Source organism: Drosophila ficusphila, unplaced genomic scaffold (genome assembly GCF_018152265.1).
Source record: "Drosophila ficusphila isolate 14025-0441.05 unplaced genomic scaffold, ASM1815226v1 contig_791, whole genome shotgun sequence".
In the NCBI taxonomy this organism is placed as follows: Eukaryota; Metazoa; Arthropoda; class Insecta; order Diptera; family Drosophilidae; genus Drosophila; species Drosophila ficusphila.
Genome location: NW_025064737.1, coordinates 18,275,323 through 18,300,599, shown reverse-complemented (window position 1 = coordinate 18,300,599; position 25,277 = coordinate 18,275,323). Strand labels below are relative to the sequence as shown.

The following is a 25,277-nucleotide window of genomic DNA, read 5'->3' as shown; positions in this document are numbered from 1 at the left end:
GGGCGGCTGTGACTGTAAGTGAATGAATTTGTGGGCGTGGCAGGTGTGCGTATCCGAAGGGCGTAAAACGTAAGTGCGCGTTATGTTTGCCAACGCCAAATGAAAAGGACCGGAACCGTGAAAACAGGAAAGCGAAAAAGCCGGGAAAATGCAAATCACACACATTCTCCTACAGTGTCTCAAAATGGTTAACTGGAAGGGGAAAGGGGAAGGGAAAGTAAAAAGGGGGAGGGAAGTGGAAAGGTAAAGGGACGGCGGCATTACAATAAAGACTCTTACTTTGTGGCTGGTGTTGCCGGGCCCTCGGGGAACCTTGACAATGATATTGATTTGCTGTCATTATTGTTAGTTTTTAGCCACCCTGCGGCACTCTCCGCTTCGCTCCGTTCGAAAATGGAGCGTGTGCGAAAACTGTTTGTGCTCACTGTCGCCCACCATCGATCCTTTGGGCGGCCTTCGTCCTGAGGCGTCAAAGTTACAAAATTTGAATTTACGCTGCGCTCGATACGCGAAATTGAAATTGTTATTTGTTGAGGCAACTGTTCGTTGGGGGCGGCCGGCGGAGGGCCTGCGGAAAAATAGAAAACTTCGCTGCCAGAGTTGCCATCGCCATCGTTGAGTGGCCCAAGGGGATGACCACTCAGCGTGGCCACGATTCGTGTATCTCGCACCGAAGACTTTTAGTGGAAACATTTTGCACGGCACGCCTCACTCCACCTCTCCTCTCCTTCCGCCCACCCGAAACCCAACAATTTTACTCTGTTAGTTTTCTCTGCCAGTTATTGACTTTTTCCAGCGGCAAACAAATGCAATTTGCATTTTGATAACATTTCCCAGCAGCTGTATTTTAATTGCATTCGTTCAATGCAAGTTTGCTTCGCCATCGACGGTGGTCCGGATATTCGGTCCTCCCGACTCCGGACTCCGGAGTCCCGAGACTTGGGCAAAGACGTAACGAAATCAATTGTCAGGTCATCTGTCAATTTATATGTTATTTCCCGCCAACTGTCAGCTGTCAGGGCTGCACGAAAACCCCAGGCCGAATAGCCAGGCTCCCTCCAAACAAACAAAACAAACACAAAACGTAATGCATTTAATGTGCCGAGCGACTTGCAACAAAATTACAGTCCCGGACGGGCGAACAAGACGTCGGTAGCGACGACAAAACCAACTCCTCTAAGAACAGTGCATCACAGGAAAATAAATAGTTCTCTAAAAAAAATTAAATTTAACAAAGAATTTCGCAGAATTAAAAAAACTAATTTAAATAAAGGCAAAACAGGGAAAGTAATTAAAAATCCAGGACATCTACAATCACGGATGCTACTTTCCTTGTTATTTTACTATTATTATTGCAATAAAATTTAAAGGGAAATCCTATTTTTTTAACCACTGTACTTCTTTGGAAAAGTTCAAGAGTTCGCTTTGTCGCGCTTGTGCAAACAAATGATTTGTTTTAGCCGCTCTTTCAGCTCCCACCGCCCCCTTTTGCCGCCCAGGTGTAATTGCCACATGACCAAAAGGCGTAGCGAAATTAGGCAAACGTTTTGGCCAAGTTTGTTTTCCCTTTGGCCGGTTTTGTTTGCCTTTTGCCATTTGGAAATTATCGAGTTGTCGCCCAGCTGTGTTCAACGCTCATTGGAAATGCAAATTTTCCCGACGAGCAGAGGAATCTCAAGTGCCTGGCGCCAAACAAATGATTGGCATTATGTAGTTTGACCTTAATTAGTTAACAATGGAAGGGAGGTAATTTTTTTCTTTTGATTTTGGGGTAGGCGGCAGGAGAATTAACCGCACCAATTACACGCATAAAATGGCAAACAATTAATAAAAAAAAAGCGGTGCGGAGAAAATCAGAATTGTGAAAATCTATTTGAGGGAACCGCCATTTTCAGTTTGCCATAAATCAAATTAATTGAAATTAATGGTTCACCTCGCTTCAAGTGCGCTCACGCAAATATTTGCCCAGCAGATTTGCTTGGCGTTCGTGCGTTTTTTTTTTCGGGTTTTTCGGGTGTCGGGTGGTATTTGCGTTGCCTGAATTTGAGACTGAATGGTGACCATTAAGCATCGGGAGCTGGCCCACTAATTATTTTGGCTTACACTCGGCCCGAGCGTTAATCCCTTTGAAGCCGAGCCAGAAAAAAGGGATAAAGCCAAGGATTGGAGAGGTTTATGCGGCTAATTAATGTGACATCTGATACGACTCGTAATGGCAATTGCGATTGTTTATGCAAATTTTCGATGCCGATGGATTTGCCCTGCTTTAATGTCCATTCAACAATTGGCTGTAAATAAACGCGACATTTTAATGAGACATTTAACAATTACATTGCTAATTTATTAGGGGTTGATGTCAAGCTATTAAATATGTTAATTTGGTAATTTTTTTTCGTACTGTTTTTTTTCTTATTTAACAAAGCTGCAAGGCTTTAAAGGGAATTAATGTACACGTTTTTTGTTATAATAATTTTTTTTGCTCAGAATCAAACCAATTTCCGTAATTTTAAAATTAGTTCTTGAACAGATTCCACCCATAAACGATCTATGCATCGGAACATCCCTTTCATTAAGCTTTAGTCCTGGCTTTATTTGAACTTCAAAGGAACGTTTGTCAAGAGCTGGCGGTGGCGAATTAATGAAATGTTTGTCAAGTGCGGTTTTCTGGCTGTCTGTCCCGTTCTCCGGCTTTAGTTGACTCATTAAAATGATTTAATAAGGCCAGCCCGAAAGTCCGTAAACCGATTTCCCCGTTCGATGGTAGTAATCCAAGTTGGAAACAAACAGACAGATAGACAGACAGCGCTGTAATTCATCAGGAGTAAACGTGGCCATTATGTAGTTAAAGCGGGGGGCATACAGGACGCACCCATGAATAATGAATAAAGCCGGCAAACAGATTTTTGCCGCTTTGGCAAATAATTTCTGGGCCTATTTACATATTCAAAATTCATGGGACCGCTAGCCAAATCGCATTCAAATTCAAATTCATATGCCGTAATGGCAAGACATATGGAAAAGTTGTGGGTGAGGTCGTGCCTACACATACTTGCGTATACGAGTATGCCTCAAAAACATCGCATTTTCCAATCAATTGAATTTCAATTTGCATAATTTTCTCTATGTCAAAGTAATGTGTACGAAATTCGATTATTTTCCATTGAATTGAGCTGAAGACATTACGCGTGGACTAAAAGTGGACAAAGCGCAGACCCAAGAAGCTCCTGCTCCCAGACAAAGGTCGCTGGACAGGACATAGGACATTGGACAGTGGACGGAGGGCACAGGACATCGGACGCAGGACGCAGGACACTGGACACGTGAGTGTGCCAACACCCAAATGGGTGTGTCATGGAGTGGACAAACATTATTGCAGAATTTATTTGTATTTCAGCTTGTGCGTGGGTGGCCGGTGGGTCAAAGGGCCAACCCATACTACCCACACCAACCATACCGCCCACCCATCTATTGTGACCTCAAAGTAACCCAAAACTTGCAAACGTATAAAATGCAGAAAAAGGAATTGTTGGATTTGCGTGAAAACGTTAGGAGCGAAGCGAAAAGGATCCAAAAGCGAAACAAGCAATAAAAGGCACGGCCTGTTCCGTTCGGTTCGTTTCAACTCTGAAAAACTATCGCAAATACCATAAACAAACAGAAACTGGCGAAAATCTAAATATGAAATGCGGCAATATCGAACTGGGGATGCGCTACAAACAAACTTTTCTTCTACAAATTAGCCTTAAATAAGGAAAGAGATACTTAAATTGTTACTAATCAAGGTATTTAAAACTGAACAAGAAGTAAAGAGTCAAGAAATATTATCTAATTTATTGCAATCATCTTGAAATCGTTATAAAACCCTAAAGGATTTGCTATTCTATAGTATGTTACACCTTTGTCCCCCAGGAGCACACACACATTCCTGGAACCCCTTTCATCACGAATTTCCAATGATTTCATTGCTGTCAGAGCCACTTCGTAGTGGAAATGCTCCAAGGACCTAACCGAACAATCAAACAATGTGCGTGTCCCTTTTTTGAGCATTTCACACGCCCACATGACCAGGGCAGTGCCTTTAAAAGACCCGAAAAAGAATTAAATTGGAAAAGCGTCGAAAAAGAGTCGAATGAAAAAGGGTTCAAATGTATTTACACTCGGGTGTGCATAGGGCTTTTTCCGCACCCCCGCATCCCCCGAAATTGTTTACGGCAATGTGCAGGGAAATGCAAAAAACACGCAAAGCAGCCCGCAGCGACCAGACAGGCAAAACACTCTCGCCAGACCTAAAAAAAAAAAGAAGAAAAAAACCATAACAAATATCAGAAAAAAAGCCAGGCTAGAAGTTTTGTGGCATTGCCGCAAGATTCAAGTTTTGGCCGCTCCCCATTCGCTTCTTACTTCTTTTTTTCGATGCAGGGAACGCGTGTCGTAAAAATTTAATTAAAAAATAATTTTGCTAACAATAAAAATCAACACTGGGGCAGTGGATGATGATGATGATGATGGTGATGACAAAAGAAGTTGCCGAACCGCAGGCCAAATAATGATTAAGCATACGCCGTGTCAAAATGTGCGAATTATGTGCCTGAAACAGCGGGCATTTACGGCCTGGCTTGGCTTTTACTTTCGGTTTAGTTGGCTTTCGGCCGGATTCAAGCCGAATCTCGCCACTTTAGTGTCGGCCTGAACGAAATTATGACGACGGCTTTTTATTGGGCCCAGAGCTATTGTCTGCTCCTCCAGCTCCTGCCGTTCATGTCCTTGTTGTCCTGACAGCTGAAGTGGCCCGCCCGGATGCCTTGATGTCTGAATGCCTGGCTGCCTTTGGCTCTACTTTCCCCTCAACCCCTCTACCCCTCAAGCCTTCCCTTTTCCTCCGCTTGTCGAGTCAATAAAAATTCAGTAAAACGCTCTCGACATAGGCTCAAGGATTATTATTGCTACTTTATGACAGTTTATGTATTTTTCCTTTGTGTGCGTGTGTCTGGGCTAGTGACAACGCAGATTTAAAAGGTTATATACACAGGAATATGGTCGAGAGTGCAGAGGCGATGGGTAAAAGAGGAGGGCGGCCCAACTTGTAAAGTGTTCGGAACGCAAATTGCTTCCCTGGGACAACTGCCAGTGGAGCCAAGTGGAACGTTTTGTAGTCAATTTCACAGATAATTGGAAGGCCTAGATGTTCCTGGGATATGGGGCGATGAAATATTCAGCAAATCTTCCGATATTTTCACTCCACAAAATTCAACTCGACCAAGAAAATTCCTGAAGTATTTCAGACTTGTCTTTTTGAAGAGTAATTACTTTGCAGATAACTCGTGCAGGCATTTACGAAATGAAATACAAAATTAGTGTTGCTACAATACTTTAATCACAATGTGCATTTAAAACCACAAAACTTTGGACTAATTTAATTTAATAAAGGACTGCTTGCCGGCTTTGTGCTGAAACTCAAACAAAATACTCCTTCAAAAACCAGAACGCAATAAACTTCTAGCCGACCCAAAAACCCAATGACAACAAAGGCATAACCAGCACAAAAAATTAACCAAACTCCGGGCAAACTTTGCCAACAAGCAGCAATAAATGCAACCAACGTGGCCAAGCTAATTATGCGCTTCCTGCAGGGGTTGGCCAACAAAAACAAGAGGAACAGGCCAAAATCTGCTCGGAAAGACAAAAGCGTTAACCTCAAACTTTGACTCCGACTTTTGGCCCAATTATGGCCACGTTTCAATGTCGAGTCATAAAATTTGCATATTTCCCCGGCCGAGCTTTTTTAATGCTCTTTGCCGTTCATTTAGAACGATTTGTTTTTTTTTTTTTTGTTGCGTCCGCCGTCTTGTTGTTTTATTTGCGAGGGAAAATGTAAGCCGGCCAAATACGTTGACACCTTCATTTTAATTCCGAAAGGGGCTGGCTCGGAGGTTGGCCAGAAGAAAACTCGCTGCTAATTGCAGTGTCGAGGCTCGAAGCAAATGGCTTAATTACCTTGTATTCCCCGGTTGTTGTGTTGACCTTTCGGGACAAAGTTCATTTGCATAATTTGGCAGGGTTTTTAATTTTCGGCATAGCATTTCCCTGGCAATTCCGCACGTAGCATTTGCATAAACAGAATCTACACGCGAGGCAATCAGCATAATTCCCTCTGCAAACATATTGAGCCGACAATCACTGCAAGCTCTGCCACCGCCAGAGTGAAAACAAATATCTTTTATCGCATTCAACTAGCTGCTGGAACTTAAAGATGAAAAAACAAGAAGAAACGATGCAGTCAATTGATTCGACTATCAGATACCTGTTATTCTAACAAACAAATTAAATTGACAAACTCCGGAGTCTTGCATATTCACCAAAATCTGTATTATATATTATAAATGATCCTAATCTGGAATATGTATACATAGTAGGATAGCAAGTGATTCCTTTTACCTGTTACACAATTTTTAAGCTATACAGTATACCCTTTTTCCTCCACGAGCAAATTTACTACAAGCAAAGTTTTCCCTAGCCAAGCGATATTTGCTCATCAAATTAGTTTTCTTGCACACGTTTTCAATTTTCGGCAAACGCTAAAAGTTTCCGGCGCCACTCAATTTTTGGGAGCTGAGGGTTATATTTGCCAAATATGCGTGCGTGTGAGATAACGTGCATACACAGAGCGGAATATAAGATAATTATTTTTTGTGGTTTAAGTACAACTTTAATAAACACATTAAGTGTTCCAACCAGTACCCCCTTTTTAATTAAACACATTTATTATAACAATAATAGGTAACCACTCTATCTAATAAGCAAAGTTAAAAGGTTTTAAGTGTAAGCACGCACAGCCAAAAGCGTGTCAATTGTGGCAAAGGTTTTAGTATTTGAAATTTGAATAACCTGGTAAGCACCCCTGAGAATTTCATTTCGAATTCCGGTAATCCCGCACAGCCCCCTACAACCCCCTCTACAAAACAAACCATCTAAGCCTAAACAACAATAATGAGAGTGTACAATGGCATGCATAAATCAGCTGGCTGGACAATGGGACATGGCAAATGTTGCCAAAAACTCTATTGTATGCTCATAATTGCCAACTTCCTTTTTGTCAGCTCCCCGAACGCCTGCATCCCTCGATCAGTGTCGCCAAAGTGGGTCACATGTGCATAATAATTAACAACATTTACAGCTTTCGAATGCAATTCCACCTCGTTTGGTATCAAAAATAGATTTTTCCGTATTTACATTTGGCCAACATTGCGTATACGCCATGGTAGCCATTTCAAATGGCAAATAATATGAGCAAATGTTTATTCATTCTGTCAAACAATTCGGATTTCTATTCCCATACAATTTCTATAAGCTAGCAGGAAGAGCGGTAATTAATAAAATCACATTTAAATCCAATAGATTTTATTCGTTTTTTAGCAGCAATTTGCTCGTTTGTGGCATTAATTGGAGGTTGTGTGATAGCTTTGCGAATGTAAATAATTTTGTTTGACTGATATATTGGCAATTATGAGGGCACATCCAATGAGTTCTTGGTATGGGGGAAGCCATATCGTCCTCTATCTGCGATTTGAAGTGCTGGGGCCTCATGTGCATTGGCCGGATTAGATAACAAAGATCCAGAGTGCTCGGTTCGCCCAGTATCCGGTTGGCTGTGAGCCATTGGCAAACATTTACTTAGCTCTTGCCCCCTGCTAAAATATGCAGAGCCAAACAGAGACAGCAAATTCAACAATGTTTATTTGCGACTCTTGTTGGCACAAATGTTGTCATTGATTATGCATGATCCACATACGCAGGCGAATATTCGTCAAATTTCAACCCAGTGTACAATCTCTTTATTGGTCCAGGGTATATAAATATTTTTTGTTAAGCCAATTGGCAAAACAACCAAAAAATCACGGTGAACGTGCTAAGTAAAGTTAAATTTGTTTGCACTAAAATTTACGAAATTTTTTAATGAATTTTTTTGGTGGGTGTTACAGTCAAGCACGAATTTCAGGGAAGACAACTTACTTAATATTGGTCTAAACAATTTTTATAAGGAAACCAAAATATTGATTGGGGTAATATTTTGTTATCAAATTAATTTAACATATTAACATTGGTTTCAATAATAAAAAACTGGCTTATGTTTAAGGAGCATCTTCAAAGTCAGGTAGCTCTATTTTATTTTTAGATTAACTTGAAACCCTCAGAAATTTGTTTATTTATATTCTTTTCTTTCTTTACTTTTCGAATTCCCAACTATATCATCTTGTTTTGTTGTCAATTTACACAATTGGCACATATTACGTCGTATTTTGTTTGCATTTTGTTCAATTTGTTTTCAAAGCCACAAACCAACTTTGTAGTACTTTTTTCTTCCATTTTTGGATCAATATTTAGCAAAGGTATTTACATTTGCATGTGTGAAATGTGGAAACAAAAGGTTTACCTTTTTTCTCATTTTGTGTACACTTTACAGTGTGGAAAATTTCGTTACTGTTTTTTAAACGACTGTGACAGGCAAAAGCTTTGGCCATGAACCCCACAAATAGTTTCTAAGCTTAACGCATATTTTTTTGTTAGAACCCCGGCACATGACCAGGCCTTAACGAGGCTTTTGGCCAATTAACGGGGGGTTGTTGATGAAACGGATTGTGTGAAAAGTTACCGTGAATAAATGGGGGGAATATCCGTCAGCAATTGTGTTTTATTTTGATAAGAGGTTGCAAATCAAAAACAAATTCCCACTTCACTCACCTTAACCCAATGTTCTCTTCGGGGAATTTGTCTGCAAAGAGAACAAGGAAATTGTAAACATGATTAATATGCAAATGCCAAGCGGGCTTTGATTAACTGCTTAACCCAGTTTTGGTTTTGGTTTGTTTCTGTTTCTGTTACTGTTTTTGTTTTTGTTTTCATTTTGTTTTAAGCCCCACCAACTTCCGCCTACAATTGAGCGGCGGAGAAACCGCAAAACCAGTTTATTGCACTTGATGTGACAACAACTGACAGCCTGGGATTGAGATTGGGTTTTTGAACATTTTCATTTAGCATTCGGCAAATGTGTGCCAAACGGTTGGCATCGGGAATTGCACAACGCTTACAACTTAAAGTGCATACCTGGCCAATTTAGATTATATATTAATTTTCAACCAGTTGTGGGTCAGTCTTTAAAGCGGCTTAAACCGAGGGTGGTTCTCGGGCCTCTCAGAATTCTGGGAAACAGGCAGACTGGGTCACTTGATGATGTTAAGCGGCTTAGACGTTAATTGAATTAGTTTACAAGTAGCGCCCAGCGTACTGTTTGTGTTTGTATTCCCCGGCTCTGCTCGATTCATTGAGGCAGAAGCGCAGCCCCGCCACGCCCCCTTTGCCCACTCTCGCCCACTTTTGCCCCGCAGCCCGCTTAACCCACTTGTACAATTGCACTTGCACTTGATATACAATTAGATTCTTTGTGGCCGCAAAAGGCAAAAACAACTTCAGCTGCTTATGCAGCTTTTCTCGGCTTTCCACATGGCCCACCTCCTCGTTTCCCGCTCTAATGAACTTTTAATTGTTGGCATCTTGGCAAACTGCTTACATAATTGAACTATCGTGGTTCGCCTGGTTAATTGTTTAATTAAGCCATTAAAACGCCATAAAAATAATAAGCCGGCCTAAGCGAAACTAGAGAGGCTGCTTTCAGCTGAATTACCTCAGTTGGCCAGCGATATTCGAGTGGCTTTTGACATGCGACACTTGCACCCTGAAGAGGGCCTTCTAATTAAATTCAAGGGACTCAGTAGATTGCACAATCGTAAAATTTGAATAAAAATGAGCGAGTAAATTGGAATTTTTCCCAAGAAAATGAATTTAATAAAGTAAAATCAAGAGCAAGTTAAATTCGCTTAATTGTTTCTACCGAAACAACACTTTAATTATGCAATTACTTATCCTCTTCGAAAACAATTTCCCTAATCGTTAAATTTTGCCTAAAGCTTCCATTTACCCTTTGTCAACTTTGGCATTATTTTCTGCACCTTTGTGCCGTCACAAAAACCATTAGTTCTCCCCTTTATAGGTGAGTATTAACCCATATTCCAAGTACTCTGCCACATCTCTCACTCGCGTGACTTGTCAAATTTTTGACAGACAATGGCTGTGGCAAACAACTGGCATTGATGCGACAGGGCGAAGCACCAAAGGCAACAGCACCCAACAATTAGATTGCCCGGAGAAAATGCTATCAACGGTGGCAGTGGCAAGGTTGGGGAAATGGCAACAATTGCTGTCACCATGACGATAAATGATAACAAATTCATTAATTAAAATTTAAGTGCGCAACAACAAAGGGAAGATTGCCATGCAAATGGCTTTATCGCTCTTCTGCGCACACCAGAATTGATTTGCATTCTCGCAAAAAGACTGGGTTTTAATATGCAAAAACCCAAAAAAAAAAAAAAAAAAAAAAAAACAATAACATGTCATGTAAATTGTTCGCAAATGTTCATCAATAAATTGAAGGGCAAAAAAGCTACTGTTGAGAGGCGGTTGGCGCACTTGAAACTTATCCACCAATTATAGTAAATTTTAATAATTTTTCAATTTGTTTTACCGGTAATTTTATGTCATTTTATTTTTTCCCCTCTATTTTCGCATCAAGCAGTTTATCGTAATCTCTTTATGGGTTTACTTTGCTTTCGATTTAATTAAATTTTATTAACATCAGCAATTTATTACACTTTTTTTCTACATCAGCAGTGGTTACCACAAAAACGGCCAACAATAAATTGATTACACTCCATAAATTACTTAAGAGGTAAAAAATACAAGGAGGTAAGCCAAAAATGCACAGCAATTTTAGGGGTAAGCTGTCTTAGTTGGCTGGAAAAAGAAAAGCTTATAGAAAAAAATATTTTTAAACTTAAGCTTTTCAAGAAATCTGTATAGGCTAAGTTGTTGGACAGTTCTGTGCTTGCTAAATCCGTTTGTCTGCACTCTTAACAAAAAAATATGATAGATATTTAATTAAAGAGATTTTAAATGTGTGTACGATCTTACAAAAGCCCAAGCTGAAGTAAAAACCATTTTAGATTGTATAAATATAGCTGGACGACTTAGTTTCTTTGGAAATAAAACTAGAAAAAGGCTTTATCATCTTTCGGTAAAACGCCTCTTGTTTATCGAACTAGAAAATCCCTTTATTGCTAAACTAAAAGCATAACATGTCAATTATTGCATTTACCTGTGTAATGGCTCTCTAACCTCTATTAAAATTTCATTTGCATATCACCATACGCCCCGTGTGACAATTCCATACAACTTACGACCGACCAGTCAAAAAAAAAGCAGAAAAAAAATACCATTTGTACATCCAATACCAAAAGGGAGGAGATGAAATAAAAAACTCGAACAATAACAACGGATAAACCAATTTAAAAAAATACAATCTGCAAACCAAATCTGCACACACAGACGACATGGCATTTTGGAGAGAGAGTCAGACAGACAAGGGATGGCTACATTTTAAATACATTCATGCCATATAGTTTTTGCGAATTTTTTTCCTCGCCAGCGAAATTGCAATGTGTGCCATGGGCGCAGATCAGGAAGAGAAGTGCCCGCCACTCCCCGCAGCAATCCTATTTTAATTGTTTAAGTGTCAGCAAAGCCAGAAATAAAACTGCAGAAATTGGACTAACCGAAAAAAATTAAATAAAAATCAAGTAGGAAGTGTGCGGCGTTTTTAATGAATTCAATAAAACTCAGATTGAACTTGCACCATTTGCCGGAAGCGGGAACACAACCTTTTTTTTTGTGGCATGCCGCAATACCAAATAAATGTTAATGAGGACCTAGAAGAATCTGCTTATGTTCAGTTCTATTTGAAGAGGAAACGAGCGATAAAAGACAGGGGAAGTTCAGATAGCCAAAAAGGACAAAGGCCCAAAATATATTTAGTTCCCCGATTTTGGCTTTTATTCTTTCCGCCGCTTTCTTTATTGTATTGCAGAAAACTTTCGCTCTGTGCACACACTAATTGAACTTTCATTGAAACGCAAGTCATTAGAAAGCAAGAGCAGAACTGATTTTCCACGGCTTCGATAAAAAGGAAATTGAAACAACAAACAACAACAACAACAGCAACAATGGGCGACAAATGGCTGGCTAATTCAAAACTTGACAATTCCGCCGATTGAAATTTAATTAAATGCTATTATTTTATCGGCTTTTGTGCAGCTAATTGGGTTAAGTGCACTTTGCTTATCGACTTTAAACTTCCTGTGACTAATCAATCAGCAAAAATATGTAGGGGAGGGTGGTCCCATACCGACCGGTCGTACCATACCGACCCCCCATGTTTCTCAGAGATGGCGATGTTAGCCGAATTGTCGGTAACTTCAGTGAAAAGCTGTTATAACACAGACATTTTGGAGATAGATAGCCACTTTGACTTATTTTGTTTCACTGCAATTTTTCCGTTTGTTTTGTTTCAACGCCTGTGACATTTATTTTTGAGCTTTACTGAACTTGAGCTTAAAGTTTTTTTTCTCCGCATAAAAATCGGAGAGTAAATTTTTCTGATCGTTGATAGTCCTAACTTTCACTCACATAATTAGAATTACATCGCTCTTTGCGTCTTTAGTTAATGCCGAGCAGTTAATCAGAAAAGGTCGTGGTGGTCCGAAACCGACCGCTAGGTGATGGTCCGAAACCGACCCCCATTTATTGGCAGCTTAATATGTCATAGCGTATTTTTGATGGAAAATATGAAAAAGTAAACAAGATTCAGTAAAGAAAAGTAACAGAAACAGCAAAAACATCAGAAGAAAGCGAAGAGACAGTCATCAACGAGCGGCTTTAGAAAAACAACGCGAAAACAACGCGAAAACTTACTATGAGAAAGGGGACAACTCAGACTTCATCTATTGACTACAGTGCCCTTTATTTCATACATTAATTTTTATTTTCTGGAAAGAACCTTCAATATATTTCTTAATAAACGTCAAAATCATTAAATTCTATCTTATGTTATTAAATTTTTCTGTTAAGAAATAGGGGGTCGGTTTCGGACCACTACTTTTGAGTACGACCAAAAAGTAGAGTTTTATATTTGCCTGAATATCTAACGCTTCAAAGCACCTACGCACTTACTAATCATTTAGATGTATAGTAAACTGATCCCTCTACATAGTAAATTTTTGAACTGAACTGAAAAATTGATTTTTCTCACCTTTATCGCCTTTGCCTTTTAGGGGGTCGGTATGGGACCACCCTCCCCTACGCATTAGTACACATGGTCGCTGCAGTTGTGTGAATTCCCCCATGCATCTAGATATATTCAGACATTGCTCTGCAATTAAATTAGAGCGGAGCAGACAGGCTGATAGCGAACGGAAGGAAAGGGAGTCTGCAGAGCGTCTAGAAATTGAAATTGACGCTCCAATTCAATTGACGACATGATGGCAATTTTATTTTTGGCCTAAGCTAAACAGAAATAGAAATGCGAGAGAAACCATGATGAAAAAATGGGTTAGTTTTTACCCTGCTATAACTACTTAATGATAATAATTTATAATAAAATTTAAATACACTTTTTTCAAATGCTTAACATTTTTTTCAATTTTGAAAATGTTTGAAATAATTGCCTAAGATTCTAAGACTTCTATTAAAAATAAATTTAAAGAAAATATAATTTTATATTTTACTTTTTGATGATACCCTTAATCCCCTTTCAATGGGACCCACTGTACCTGTGCCCTAGTCCAATCAACCAGAAGCCCCTATTAATAGCTGCTAAATGGAAAGAGGCAGGTGGAACGGGAGAGAAAGCCCCAAAAATGTCACCTTGCATAGCGCAAATATTTGTGTGTATTCCTTCCTATCACCCGAACGTTCTACCGCACTTTCGTACTATCCAACTCCCCCGCCCCCTCCCCACTTGCCACCGCCCCAGTGGCCCCCTCCCTTGGTTCCCCGCCAGGTGGCTGCTCCCCCCGCCCCGAAGACCGTAGAGGTGTTAAGAGCGAGAAAGAGCGGCCACAAGACAAACACGACGCAATCGTTGGCACGGCGTTGTGTGTATATTTAATGTAGCTCAACTAAACCCAAACGAAACGAAAAAAAAAGAGCAAAAACAAAGACAAAACAGGCAAAGGTCAATATTGAAAATTGATAAACAGCAGAAGCGCCGGCGAAATCACCAGTGGCAGCGGGCCACGGCAAACAAAACAGAAGTGTAGTAAGAAACCTGAGCTCTGAGCTCCGAGCTCTATCAGCTCCGTTCAGTCCTTGGTGGCGTTTTCATAATTAAAAGCAAACAATTGCGTTTTTTATTCTATTCTATCTCGCCAATCCCGCTTGCTCTATTCCATTGACCACAAAACCGAAAATTCAATTTTGAATTAATTTGTTTTGGAACAACTTTGTGGCAACAAATAGGAAATCATGGGGCAAATATAATGGGAGCCTTATAAATAGGGCGGCTATTTTTAATTTGGAACAGTCCCAAAACGAACACTGGTCTAATTCGGTTATTTTTAATAACTTATCAAGAAGGCGGGCACGCAAATAATCAGCATAATGAACATGGCATGCTCGAAGTTGTTCGTTAATAATCTGCATTTTAATTAATGTAATTTGCAGCCCTAAAATAAACTCAGCAAACTTTCAATTACTTTTGGATACCGCCCAAACACCAAGTGAATTGGAGTGAAAAGGGTTTCGTTTTCCCATCAACTTCCTCGCAACTCAATCACTCATTGAACTTTTGAAGCTTCTTCGGCGGAAATAAAATAAAAACAAAATCAACTATAACGTTCAGTTGGTCATGATTCGAGGCCGTGCGTAAAATTAATTTTACGGCATGTTTCGGGCCAAACACCACATGTGGATTGGCCAAGAGGCCAGATCCGAAATGAAACTCAACTCAACAAAAGTTTGCTGCTCGCCTTTCGAGTGCTGTTCATATGTTCAGTTGGTTTTGAGCACCAGTTAAGTGCTTTTATTTCACTTTATTTTCATTACTTATCGACATTCTGCATTTTTGTTTTTTGTTAACAAAATAAATCCGCAACGGAAGTTGCAGGCAATCAGCATTTTCGTTGTAACCGAAGTTGCAATAAAATACATTGTATAAGAAATTTGTACAGCTTTAGATGGAATTGCAGTAATGCATTTTTGAAATTTAATTTAATTTTTAGCTTGGTCGCGTCACGCTCCGGCAAAGCCAAGCAAAAACACAATGCAAAACAATAAGCTTTCTGCTTATTTTTTGCCTGGCATATCATGCGATATACTCGATATACTCATGCATTACAAATAAAATGCAGCATATAGCATCTGCCATATCTGTATGTCAGTGTCGCTGGCCGGACACATTTATAGCTACTAGCTGCCGTTCTATCTCTCAATAAAATTTTATTGTATCATAGTTTCTGTTGCGTCGAAACGGCATTCGAATTTCAAATGTTCAACATAGAATTAAATTTGTATTTGCTAGAATGTGAATACTTGCCTTTGCCAAGGAATTGTTTGGAAATAAAGATTTAATGGCCACAACAGACGTAATTACATCAACGCATCGGGGGAGGCTCTTAAGAGCCAAACAGATTGTTAGCCAAGTTCACTTTTACCTCAAAAACTCAACAATCCCAGCGGAAAGCATACAACAAATTTATTTGTTACAATATCTTGAATTTTGCAGAAATCTGTCAAGACTATTTTTTTTTAACATATCTCTTTATTTTAATGTCCTTATTTGCTTTTCGTTTGCACAAATACAATTACTTTACCTCACTGGGGAAAGGTATTCGAATCGGATTTTGACTTTGAAATACAATGCACCTAATGGCCCAATAAATTTTGCTTACATAGCAGCACCTGGTTGAAAATTAAAGGGGAAATGAATATGCAAGTTAGCATAAATTACAGTGCACGATACAAAAAACTAACCAATGGTTTTTGTAGGCTAATTTTAACCCTGACATTGATAAACCAATTTTAAGAATGCCAAAAGCAGTGTCCGTCTTTATTTATACAATATTGATTTCAATTTATTTTGTACATCTCACAATTTTGGCACAAAAATAAATCTTCAGTTCTTTTCTTGCAAGCTCATCAGTTGACAATCCATGGAATTTCACTGCATTTCAATCTGGTTCACCCCAAGTGAACAGTCAAACCCAAAGAAGTTCACTGAATACACACTAGGAGAAACGAGTTTTGGGAAATGTTGTGGTTTTAAACACCCTAAAAAACAGTTTGTTTATCTGAAAAGTTTTAAAGAGTACTAAATATAAATAAAGTTAATTACCAAAAAACAAGTTATCTATGACTAAATTGCTGAAGCTTAATTTAGCTAAAAATAATAAATGGGCTAATACCCAATAGCTATCATATATCACGTTTGACACTTTGACACATAATTGAACTGAAAACTAAAAGAATATCTATAAGGTAAATAATTGCTCATAAAATGCATTATAAAAGCGGCTCATAAAATGCAAACCGAAACGAATAGCGCAAGTGATGTATTTATTGTTTAAGCTTTAACAAAAATGTTAACATTTACACAAGTGAGGGTATGCAAAGGTGGCTTCAACAATTACTCATTAGGCAGACCCAACTGGAATTGGCTCCAACCAAAAGTGGCACCTCAAGGTGGCCCCCTGTCTGCCCTTTGGTTGCCACACACTCTTAACGGAGGGAAATGGGGAGGTGGAGTGTGTGGGGAGGGGGGCAAAGTGTGGGTGGGCGGATGGCAGGGGTTAAAGCTCGTGCCACGCCCATTTAGGGCTTAGCTGCAGCTGCGCTTGTTAAGTGGATATATTTTAAGGCTGGGCTTTGCCTGTGATGCGGTTGGGCTGTTGCCTTTTTAAGTACGGCTATTTCAGAACCGAAAAAATAGCTGAAAAGCAAAAACCGAAACCCAAACCCAAGCCCCAAAATAAAAAAAAAAAGAGGCGGGTAATAATAAAGAGAACTGGGGAAGCAGCTCAAGCATGGCCAAAAACGATGTTGCCTGCAATCGGACACAAACGCACACTGGAGAGAGAAAGGTAAGGAGCCACAACAGTGTTGGCTTATTTTTCGTCTGTCCGGAGTCCGGACATTCTATAAGATTTAATTACAGCGTGCAAAAGAAAAGAATCTGGCTGCACAGTTACGCTTTTGTGTTTTGCAACCTTTTGACTGCCTAAACGCCGCTGCCCCGTTTGTTGGCCCCCATTTTTGTTGGCATTGTTCTGTTTCTGTTTCTATTTCTACTCGGCTTCTGCACTTCTTCTTAAAAAAGGTTTGACACAGTTTCTGGGGCCATTTCGCTCTGCTCTTTAAATGGCATTTAAGCCAGGTTTTCTGCGGCGACCGCCTGCAGATGTCTTCATTCATCAGTTAAGAAAGCGTCTGGCGTGTAGAATTAGATAAAGAACGAAAGCAGTGCCGAAAATTCCGAGTCATGTTCTGGAAAGCGTAACAAAAGCCGCAAGAAAGCATCGAGCATAAAGACAAACTGTATCTGTATCTGTATCTGTATCTTTAGCAGTAGCGGTAGCCTAGTAAAGCCAAATTATATCTGACACACGAAAATTACACACAACAAACAGAAGACCCACAGACACATAAAGGCATTTTAATAATGCGTATCGTTTACACTAAACAAAGTAAGTGCCATAAGTTTTATAACTCATTAACCTTTCCTAGCGGACCAGAACCGAACTTTCCTCCCATTTCTCCCTAGAAGATGTGTGCTTGGTTTGTTCGAGTATCTGTGTTTGCCTCTCCCTGTGTCGTTCTGTGTCACTGGCTCAGAACACAGACAACAAGCTGACAAGACCAACAATGGCAGCAGCCGAAGTCTGGCCAAAGTATCTTTAAGATACACACACTCACCCAGACAAACACTTTGGCTTGCTGGGCTCCGTTTAATGCGCTTCATTAGCTTAAGCTGCAAGCACATCGAACAATGATTTTCACTTTTCCATCAAGGGGCGGCCTGTTAAAATTGTATTTCTGATTAATCATGCACTCCAATGACACAGAATGTATGAATCTGCTCTGTATGGCCAGTTAATGAAAGAATCTTGACAATATAATGTGAAATTCCGATGCTCCACTAACGGTCAATGCAGTTCACAATGATGGGAGAAACGAAATCAGGGCATCGACCGATTAGAAAACGCCCAGTGATAGGGCACTTTTAAAAGCCGGGTCGAAAACTGGGTGGGCAAGTGGAGGATTATAGCAGCCACTTAGGCTTAAGTTCAATACTAAAATGCTGTGGGAAACGTTCATCAAATGAGGATGGTTAAGTGATTAAATATTTAAAGTGCTAACTACTCGTTTAGGAAAACAGAATTATCTTCAACTTGGCGTTTAATTGAAATTAACTTATCAAAATATTCAACTTGGCGTTTAATTGAAATTAACTAATCAAAATGTTATATTAAAAGTCCTAAGAACCTGAATGTCATCAATTAAATGAATTACTGAATAAAACCTAGTAGCCAAAAGAAAATGGGAATTCTGGCTTAAGTGGCTAAGGTTTAAAAGGAAATTTTCATTAATTGAATTATTGTAATGCTTTCATGTTTGTTTATACAACCACCTAGAGAATCCCGTTTACTTTTCTTGCCATTTCTCGCAGTGCAGTCATAACTGGCGGCAATCAAAACAGACATAAATCGCCGCTGGAAGTACTCACTCTCCCATATATGATACAACAACTTTAACCTGACAACAGGCCATCCATACCAAATAGCAACTCGAGAGCTAGGAGCCGTGTGGCATGTGCCGGGTGTGGATGCTTCCTGGTCGAGAACCCGAACCCACGACTGTGGACCACGCTCTGCATACTAATGCCTAGAAGCGGGGAGCTATTCGAAATATTTAACACCGTTTTCGGAAGAATTCACTTTGGGGTGTGTGTGCTCTAAGCTCAATCAAATAAAAGCCAGAGTCAAAGCCACGATAAGGCGACAAGTTTAACTTGTTTCCAGCTGAATATTTCAGCATAATTAGTGAGGCAAGCGAACAAACTAATTATCGAGAAGATACTCACAGCTCGTCCAAGACCATGGGCCTCGAGGCGATGGATCGCACGGATCCAAAGTGCCAAACGAGTTCGTGAATCATTCGGAACTGAATGCCAGACTGGGCCAGAAAACTTCGAACTAAGGTCCGCCAGCCAGCCGCTTTACGACCAACAATTGCAGTTTACCCCACGGAAATTTCATTGACACAGTTTTTACTTTACAACAGCGTTTTTATTTATTTTATCTTGAACTCCACGCCGTCACGTCACAAGTTGAAAAATAATTGTGTTTTGTGCTTTACCCGTGTTTGTGAAGAAATAACTGGTTTGATAGTGAACTCTTTCGGGGAACTCCCCAGAATTATAGTATCAATAAATTCAAGAGCAGTTCATTTTTAACACATTGATGACTTCTATTTATATGTCCTCCCAAATAGTATTTCATAAATAGCTTGTTTTTATAAAAAAATTGCCTATGTACAAACTAATTATCTACTAAATCTTTCTATGGTTTCATTTTTTGGCAATTATTTAATTTCTTTGGTTAAGTCGTTTAATTTCAATGCAAATCTTTAATTGCACGTTTTGATGTGGTTTACCTGTTATTTGCATTTTATTATATACAGTAAAGCTTTTTATTTTCTACGACTGTTTTATTATGTTTTACTTTGTTTGTATACCTTTGGAATTTGGCTTTCAAATTTTTATCAAAATTTAATTTTCCGCCGGCAGTAAGCTCAATTTAAAGTGGATTTTTTATGAGGTTCAATTGTCATTGGTCATTTTCCTCTGCATATTTTAAATTGTTTTTGTTATTCTGTTCAGGAACCTGATCCAATTTATTATTAATACTGCACTAAATTTATTTCGAGCTACCGAAAGGTAAAACAAATCTAAATACAACGAATGTTACATAAAACGTGACATTTGGTGAAACTCACATTTTATTCCGAACTATTTTGTTTATTTTTATTTTGGTTTGTTGGTGATTTCTGCACTCGTGATTGCATTAACGATTGTTGTTATTTGTGATTGTTTGTGCCATTCACGTTTTGCACCACGCGACGTTTTTTCCATACTACATTTCTTTAAAAGGTATGATCGCTCTGCAGCCTTATCATTGATATTACGTTGTCAACAATTTTCCAGAAAAAGATTTATTGGACGTAGGAATTGAACAGAGATTTTCAAAAATCTATGACAAAGACCTACTTATATGATTTTCTAAGAATTGTGATTTTTTATTAAAAACAACTAACCATAAAGCGGTTTCCTATCAATAAAAATAATCAAAGTACCAAGTTCGAAGAATTACCTCGCCAATTAATCTTTGCTTTGAATTTTATTCAGGTAAAGTAGAGCAACAAGTAAGCTTTTCGCAGGACCTCATATCCTGAATAGGATAAAGCTTCTTGTGAGCGCTAGCGCCATCTGGGCAAAGCTCCTGGAAGCAAAGACAAATTGAAAACCACTTTCTATACTACTTATAGAAAGTTCGTGTGCCATAAAAATCGCATTAAGCGCACACGCACAAATACAATAAATATTTTTCAATTTTTTAAGCTGCCAGAGAAATGTTTGTTTAATATAAGCAGAAATCGAAAAAATACGTTTTCACACTTTTTTAGCCCTTGTGTATTTACCAAAAAAGTTTTGCTCGTCCACAATTATATAAATATTTGATTTTGTTTGTCGTTTGTTGTATAATATCGTCGCAGTATATTTTACATATTAAAATTGCAATAAAAAATAACAGTTAGTCAAACAGAACAGAACTCGAGGAGGGAAAATTATGTGGCCGAAAAAAATATGGTAATAAACCGGTTTGCGGGTGGGTCAAACTAACTGTAAAACGGTCTTCAAGCGACGACGCTTAATAAATATTTAACAACTGGCATGATGCATACGTCAATATCGCTATGTGAGTGACTTTGTAATTTAAATATTATATGGCGTGCCGTTAACAATGCCAAGCTTCCCCTTTTTATTTACGAAGTTTCCAACCATTACACAAATCGTGGCCAACAACTCATCAAATTGAACGCAATTAAACGCTGGCCAACAGCATTAACTGTGATTGATCAAATGATATATAAATATATACTTATACCTTTTGATGGATGTATGACAGATGCCTCAGCGATGATACGATAAAAACATTGCGTGATTCAGTGTTATTCACGGACTTCAAACAGATAATGAGTTGGCCAAAACGGTACCAGAGGATTAATAATTTAAATGGCAATGATGTCCTATATACAATAAAATAGTGCAGGAAGTGAAAAAGTGCAGCACGAAAGCCCATGATGTATATAATTGAATAAATTTAAGGTTTATTATTTCATTATTCATAATCTTTGAAGTCGTAATTTCTCTATATGAGTAGTGTTTTTTAAGGCTATAGAACGTGTGAATAAAGTGGCACATCAATTTCTGCTCTTCCGAAACATTTCAGTTTTTAAGATCGTATGTGATTTGTTTGCACTACCTGAAAATTTGTCAATTTTCGTAACTTCGTATCATAAGTCGAATCAAAAGGCGTGACAAACGGAGATTTCCCACACGATCACGGCCTGTGCACTCTATAAATATAGGAAATTATAATTTTGTATCCCCTTTTTTGTTGGCATATTAAAAAGCCATTAGACGCGAAAACAAAAACAAGTCAAAAGGCAAAACAAAAAGTACGAGCATTGCGAACTTTCAATGGGTCGAATTGAAATCGAAATTTGAAATCCGAGACAATGCGGCAGTTTCACGCGATATTTATGGGCAAACTGTCTTCTTGTGTGAGTACTATGGTACATATACATGTTTTGAGTACTCGACTGTTTGTGTTTGCCGTAGTATTTTTGGTTTCCAGACTGCCGCCGGCATTGGGCATTGGACCGGAGTTGAGCATGAATGCCAGTGTGTGTAAACAAAAACCCCGAACGGGTTGAAATCGTGCTGATTAATGTTCCTCCGGCTGGCGGCGTCGGCGGAGAAAATTGCAAAATAGCAAATGGCATAGGTCAGTTACACTAATTGAAATAGAATGTTGTCGGTCAGTGGTTTTTCGTGGGTGCTGGCTCCATACTATATGGAGCACATGGTCTGTCTGGCGTGGGCAATTGTGAATGGCAAGTGCTCGGTCTTAAGTGACCATCATTTAGAAAGCATCGCAGCATCAACTCCCAGCCGAAACAAACTTCCTTTCACTTCAGAACGCGGAGTACGGCAGCTCGAAAAGATTGGAGTGAAAGTAATGGGAAGAGAATTGCTTTAAAGTCAGTAAAAACCTCGCAAGCGAACCATTAGAAGAACTTATTTAATTTAATTTTGCTAATTCCTTTTAATTTTTTCTCACTGTAACAAATGATTTAGATAGCCCCAAAATGATAGAACGCTCACCTCATGAGAAGATGATTTTGGTGTTTCTTTTGGTCCTATCAATCTAAGATCTTTTTATAGCTACAAGCTAACATCTAGAATTTGCATAAATTCTTAGAGCCAAAAGAAACTTTCTAAAGAAGTGAAGAACCTCAAACATGACATCAACAGGTGGTAAAAACCACAAGGGAGATATATATAAATGCAGAACCAAAGAGCTTTAGGATATGGAAAAGCTGAACCGACAAGCTTTATATATTTGGCGCCTGCGGGAACTTAATGAAAGTCAAAGTACAGCTGATGACAGCTGTGGAAAATCACGTGGTGGAGCTTTTGGAGAGAGAACTGAGAGAGGAAATGCTGAAGAGAAAGTCTGCACAAGAGAGCGGCCAAGGATACGCATGTCCTGGAAACGTCAAAACAAGCAAAAGCTGATTATAATGCGGCATGGGTTTGGGTTTGTTATTGGGGCCCCTTTTCTATACTTTTGGCCTGATTAGGCGAATGTCTGCCACTCCCCTTTTGCGCCCCCCTTTCACTGCATTCGGGGACTTCAACTTTTGATTGACACGATGAAGTGGCAAATGCATCACTTGAGACAATCTGCGGGGGTGGAAGTGGCAGGCGGGGCGGAAGTCCATGGCCGAGACTCTGGCAAATAAATGGAGACCGGGAGGCGAACTAATGAGGCGCCAGGAAGCCAGGCCAGCGAAAACAAAAACACCAACAAACCGCTCGAGCGGAGAAAGCAGCGTTCCCACCCAGGGGTACAGTGAGGTCTCTGCGGAAGTGAACACGTCAAGCCTATCAAAATAGGACAATTTGATGACCCAAAAAACTCTTAAGCTAGTAAGTATTAAAAAATATACCTAAAAATTTTGTTTCTAATATGAGTTTTAGCTTTCATATACAACTCCGTTTGGTAGCTCATTATAAAACCATTAGATCGTATATGTGTATATGAGCTATTATATCATTTCAGAATAATATAAACATGAAACGAAAAAAAAACACTAAAACTATTCAAATGTATTTCTGTTTAAGAGTCCTTGAAGTTTAAAGTTAAAGTGGATCAAATGGGTGTGAAGGTGTGCTAAACTTATAATAAAGGGCTAAAGGTAGTTAAAGACTTAAGTACCGGAAGTGAGACCGACTTATTCAAATCGAAATCTGCAATTTGAGGTTTTCGAATTGAAACCGAGTTACCCAGCTTTTGTTCTACGCGAGGTGTGTTCACTGTGTGCGAAGGCGTGCCAAGGTTAAGCGTTTGCTCGACGAAGGTGTGGCGGAGGTGGGCGAAGGGGCGGAGGGGGTAAGGTCCGCTGCGGGGGGAGTGGCACCGGTCAGGGGCAGTGGGTGGATAGAGCGGGTGTGTGCAGCTTGTGCAATCAGCTGTTGCTAATGAAAAACGTCGGCGGGTTCAACCAGGAATAAGCAAGAGTCAAAGCTTATTGATTTTCAACTGCGTAAGTTGGCCAGGAGAAAATTGGAGGTAAAAAGCAGTAGAGGGGCGTGGAAAATACATAGAGATAACCGACAATTTAATTCATTTGCTTAACTAAATGGAAACTTACCCTGGCCTTTGATTGTATGCAAATTCAATAAATGCGTAGTTTGTTTTTCACTTTTTAATGGCTTTATGTTTTCTCCTCGTTATGGGAAAATCTCTTGCTTTTATGGCTGTTAGTATTTCCGCTATGAATTAAATGCAATTATAATAGATACAATTATAAAGATGGCAATTACTTATGCACTCGCGTTTTCTTTTGCATTTTAATTACGACGGCTTTTGCATACTTGATAAAGTCGCACACAAGGCAATTTTCCCGACGTTCAGCGAGGGAATCTAATTTATATATAAGGTATACATATATAGCTGGGGCAAATTAAACGCGCAAAATGGAAGCAAAAAATTTGATTTGGTGTTGCCTAAGGTCGCCGGCGAAGACAGACACACAAAAAAGCGCAGACAAAAAACGCTGACAAAGCGGGCGGAAAAAAAATAAAAACAGAAATTTAGCGCTCGAACTCGACGCCCTGAGAGAGCGGAAAAAATCAGGCGAGATAGGGAGCGAATTAGATGGCTTATCAGTGCTTATCAACGCGACCGCTGATGACGCCACGCGATACAGATGGACAGCCAGATAGAGGGGCCAAATTGAACAACACTGCAATCAGCGGAAAACCGGGCTCTTAACTCCTGTTTATCGTTCTCATTAGGAGTGTGTATATAGCAACAGCTTGTTCGACATTCGGATACACGGCGAGTATCTGTATCTAGTAGTTCGTTGTGTTTGGCGCGCTGTATAACATCTTTCAAGATTGATAAACGCCGAAGATTGAATTTTTGCCCTATATTGGCGAAAAACTTCTCTCGCTTTCCTCAAAATAAATTTAGAACGGAAGATGGATTTAAGTGTTTGTTCTGTTAAGCTTGATGTGCATCACGGAATTTTTATTAAAGATTTACTTTTTGCATTTCAACAGTGTTTTCTATTTATTTTACTGATAAGCTTGATTTGTTCCACTGAAATAGTTAAGAACGTGATATGTCTGACTAAAATGTTAACACTAAAAATAATTTTGTGTTGATAAGATTGATTTATAGCTATAAAACAAAACTATATCCCTTAAAATTGATTGATAGCTTTTACAGGGGCTTTCCCGTGATTCTTTTACTTTGACATTTTATTTCTCTGTAATTTTAAAAATTCGTTGCACTTTACATAAGAATAGTTGTTCTGCACTTTCATTTGACTAATAAATTTGCCTAGGTATTTTTTGTGTTTGTTGTTTACGTTACTGTTGTTGTTGTTGACAACCAAACAAACACCATGAACTTGGGCACAAACACTCGCACACGCGGAAAGCTTCTTGATTGCACCAGAGAATCTTTTTTGCTGTTGAT

General features: G+C 39.2%; 1 protein-coding gene across 2 annotated transcripts in view; it reads right to left on the bottom strand.

Annotated features, from left to right (window-relative positions):
- The window catches only part of LOC108091627 (extracellular serine/threonine protein CG31145), a 64,819-nt gene extending 40,755 nt beyond the window's left edge, over positions 1-24,064 (bottom strand). For both annotated transcript variants that reach the window (XM_017190923.2, XM_017190926.2), the window contains exons 1-2: positions 23,944-24,064; positions 8,740-8,770 (exon numbers count right to left, since the gene is read on the bottom strand). The gene's annotated coding sequence lies outside the window, so the exon portion shown is untranslated. The remainder of the gene's footprint in view (positions 1-8,739; positions 8,771-23,943) is intronic.
- Positions 24,065-25,277: the final 1,213 nt, after the last annotated feature.